We start from the raw sequence: 4754 nt of genomic DNA on the forward strand, positions 1-4754 counted from the left end.
TACAAGTACCTCTCCGCTCCATGTACAAGTACCTCTCCGCTCCATGTACAAGTACCTCTCCGCTCCATGTACAAGTACCTCTCCGCTCAATGTACAAGTACCTCTCCGCTCCATGTACAAGTACCTCTCCGCTCCATGTACAAGTACATCTCTGCTCCATGTACAAGTACCTCTCCGCTCAATGTACAAGTACATCTCCGCTCCATGTACAAGTACCTCTCCGCTCCATGTACAAGTACATCTCCGCTCCATGTACAAGTACCTCTCCGCTCCATGTACAAGTACCTCTCCGCTCAATGTACAAGTACATCTCCGCTCCATGTACAAGTACATCTCTGCTCCATGTACAAGTACCTCTCCGCTCAATGTACAAGTACATCTCCGCTCCATGTACAAGTACCTCTCCGCTCCATGTACAAGTACCTCTCCGGTCCATGTACAAGTACATCTCCGCTCCATGTACAAGTACCTCTCCGCTCCATGTACAAGTACCTCTCCGCTCAATGTCAAGTGTCGACAGTACCTCTCCGCTCCATGTACAAATACCTCTCCGCTCTCATGTACAAGTACCTCTCCGCTCCATGTACAAGTACCTCTCCGCTCAATGTCAAGTGTCGACAGTACCTCTCCGCTCCATGTACAAATACCTCTCCGCTCCATGTACAAGTACCTCTCCGCTCTCATGTACAAGTACCTCTCCGCTCCATGTACAAGTAGCTCTCCGCTCAATGTACAAGTGTCGACAGTACCTTTCCGCTACATGTACAAATACCTCTCCGCTCTCATGTACAAGTACCTCTCCGCTCCATGTACAAGTACCTCTCCGCTCAATGTACAAATACCTCTCCGCTCCATGTATAAGTACCTCTCCGCTCTATGTACAAGTACCTCTCCGCTCCATGTACAAGTACCTCTCCGCTCAATGTACAAATACCTCTCCGCTCCATGTACAAGTAGCTCTCCGCTGAATGTACAAGTGTCGACAGTACCTCTCCGCTCAATGTACAAGTACCTCTCCGCTCAATGTACAAATACCTCTCCGCTCCATGTATAAGTACCTCTCCGCTCTATGTACAAGTACCTCTCCGCTCCATGTACAAGTACCTCTCCGCTCAATGTACAAATACCTCTCCGCTCCATGTACAAGTAGCTCTCCGCTGAATGTACAAGTGTCAACAGTACCTCTCCGCTCAATGTACAAGTACCTCTCCGCTCAATGTACAAATACCTCTCCGCTCCATGTACAAGTACCTCTCCGCTCAATGTCAAGTATCGACAGTACCTCTCCGCTCCATGTACAAGTACCTCTCCGCTGAATGTACAAGTGTCGACAGTACCTCTCCGCTCAATGTACAAGTACCTCTCCGCTCCATGTACAAGTACCTCTCCGCTCTCATGTACAAGTACCTCTCCGCTCCATGTACAAGTACCTCTCCGCTCAATGTACAAGTACCTCTGCGCTCCATGTACAAGTACCTCTCCGCTCAATGTACAAGTACCTCTCCGCTCAATGTACAAGTGTCGACAGTACCTCTCCGCTCCATGTACAAGTACCTCTCCGCTCAATGTACAAGTGTCGACAGTACCTCTACGCTCAATGTACAAGTGTCGACAGTACCTCTCCGCTCTCATGTACAAGTACCTCTCCGATCCATGTACAAGTACATCTCCGCTCCATGTACAAGTACATCTCCGCTCAATGTACAAGTACCTCTCCGCTCCATGTACAAGTACCTCTCCGCTCCATGTACAAGTACCTCTCCGCTCCATGTACAAGTACCTCTCCGCTCCATGTACAAGTACCTCTCCGCTCCATGTACAAGTACCTCTCCGCTCAATGTACAAGTACCTCTCCGCTCCATGTACAAGTACCTCTCCGCTCCATGTACAAGTACATCTCTGCTCCATGTACAAGTACCTCTCCGCTCAATGTACAAGTACATCTCCGCTCCATGTACAAGTACCTCTCCGCTCCATGTACAAGTACATCTCCGCTCCATGTACAAGTACCTCTCCGCTCCATGTACAAGTACCTCTCCGCTCAATGTACAAGTACATCTCCGCTCCATGTACAAGTACATCTCTGCTCCATGTACAAGTACCTCTCCGCTCAATGTACAAGTACATCTCCGCTCCATGTACAAGTACCTCTCCGCTCCATGTACAAGTACCTCTCCGGTCCATGTACAAGTACATCTCCGCTCCATGTACAAGTACCTCTCCGCTCCATGTACAAGTACCTCTCCGCTCAATGTCAAGTGTCGACAGTACCTCTCCGCTCCATGTACAAATACCTCTCCGCTCTCATGTACAAGTACCTCTCCGCTCCATGTACAAGTACCTCTCCGCTCAATGTCAAGTGTCGACAGTACCTCTCCGCTCCATGTACAAATACCTCTCCGCTCCATGTACAAGTACCTCTCCGCTCTCATGTACAAGTACCTCTCCGCTCCATGTACAAGTAGCTCTCCGCTCAATGTACAAGTGTCGACAGTACCTTTCCGCTACATGTACAAATACCTCTCCGCTCTCATGTACAAGTACCTCTCCGCTCCATGTACAAGTACCTCTCCGCTCAATGTACAAATACCTCTCCGCTCCATGTATAAGTACCTCTCCGCTCTATGTACAAGTACCTCTCCGCTCCATGTACAAGTACATCTCCGCTCAATGTACAAATACCTCTCCGCTCCATGTACAAGTAGCTCTCCGCTGAATGTACAAGTGTCGACAGTACCTCTCCGCTCAATGTACAAATACCTCTCCGCTCCATGTACAAGTACCTCTCCGCTCAATGTCAAGTATCGACAGTACCTCTCCGCTCCATGTACAAGTACCTCTCCGCTGAATGTACAAGTGTCGACAGTACCTCTCCGCTCAATGTACAAGTACCTCTCCGCTCCATGTACAAGTACCTCTCCGCTCTCATGTACAAGTACCTCTCCGCTCCATGTACAAGTACCTCTCCGCTCAATGTACAAGTACCTCTGCGCTCCATGTACAAGTACCTCTCCGCTCAATGTACAAGTACCTCTCCGCTCAATGTACAAGTGTCGACAGTACCTCTCCGCTCCATGTACAAGTACCTCTCCGCTCAATGTACAAGTGTCGACAGTACCTCTACGCTCAATGTACAAGTGTCGACAGTACCTCTCCGCTCTCATGTACAAGTACCTCTCCGATCCATGTACAAGTACATCTCCGCTCCATGTACAAGTACATCTCCGCTCAATGTACAAGTACCTCTCCGCTCCATGTACAAGTACCTCTCCGCTCCATGTACAAGTACCTCTCCGCTCCATGTACAAGTACCTCTCCGCTCAATGTACAAGTACCTCTCCGCTCCATGTACAAGTACCTCTCCGCTCAATGTACAAGTACCTCTCCGCTCCATGTACAAGTACCTCTCCGCTCCATGTACAAGTACCTCTCCGCTCCATGTACAAGTACCTCTCCGCTCAATGTCAAGTATCGACAGTACCTCTCCGCTCCATGTACAAGTACCTCTCCGCTGAATGTACAAGTGTCGACAGTACCTCTCCGCTCAATGTACAAGTACCTCTCCGCTCCATGTACAAGTACCTCTCCGCTCTCATGTACAAGTACCTCTCCGCTCCATGTACAAGTACCTCTCCGCTCAATGTACAAGTACCTCTGCGCTCCATGTACAAGTACCTCTCCGCTCAATGTACAAGTACCTCTCCGCTCAATGTACAAGTGTCGACAGTACCTCTCCGCTCCATGTACAAGTACCTCTCCGCTCAATGTACAAGTGTCGACAGTACCTCTACGCTCAATGTACAAGTGTCGACAGTACCTCTCCGCTCTCATGTACAAGTACCTCTCCGATCCATGTACAAGTACATCTCCGCTCCATGTACAAGTACATCTCTGCTCAATGTACAAGTACCTCTCCGCTCCATGTACAAGTACCTCTCCGCTCCATGTACAAGTACCTCTCCGCTCCATGTACAAGTACCTCTCCGCTCCATGTACAAGTACCTCTCCGCTCAATGTACAAGTACCTCTCCGCTCCATGTACAAGTACCTCTCCGCTCAATGTACAAGTACCTCTCCGCTCCATGTACAAGTACCTCTCCGCTCCATGTACAAGTACCTCTCCGCTCCATGTACAAGTACCTCTCCGCTCAATGTACAAGTACCTCTCCGCTCCATGTACAAGTACCTCTCCGCTCCATGTACAAGTACCTCTCCGCTCCATGTACAAGTACCTCTCCGCTCAATGTACAAGTAGCTCTCCGCTGAATGTACAAGTGTCGACAGTACCTCTCCGCTCTATGTACAAGTACCTCTCCGCTCCATGTACAAGTACCTCTCCGCTCAATGTACAAATACCTCTCCGCTCCATGTACAAGTAGCTCTCCGCTGAATGTACAAGTGTCGACAGTACCTCTCCGCTCAATGTACAAGTACCTCTCCGCTCAATGTACAAATACCTCTCCGCTCCATGTACAAGTACCTCTCCGCTCAATGTCAAGTATCGACAGTACCTCTCCGCTCCATGTACAAGTACCTCTCCGCTGAATGTACAAGTGTCGACAGTACCTCTCCGCTCAATGTACAAGTACCTCTCCGCTCCATGTACAAGTACCTCTCCGCTCTCATGTACAAGTACCTCTCCGCTCCATGTACAAGTACCTCTCCGCTCAATGTACAAGTACCTCTGCGCTCCATGTACAAGTACCTCTCCGCTCAATGTACAAGTACCTCTCCGCTCAATGTACAAGTGTCGA

Source organism: Poromitra crassiceps, assembly GCF_964638095.1.
Source record: "Poromitra crassiceps genome assembly, contig: HAP1_SCAFFOLD_144, whole genome shotgun sequence".
In the NCBI taxonomy this organism is placed as follows: domain Eukaryota; kingdom Metazoa; phylum Chordata; class Actinopteri; order Beryciformes; family Melamphaidae; genus Poromitra; species Poromitra crassiceps.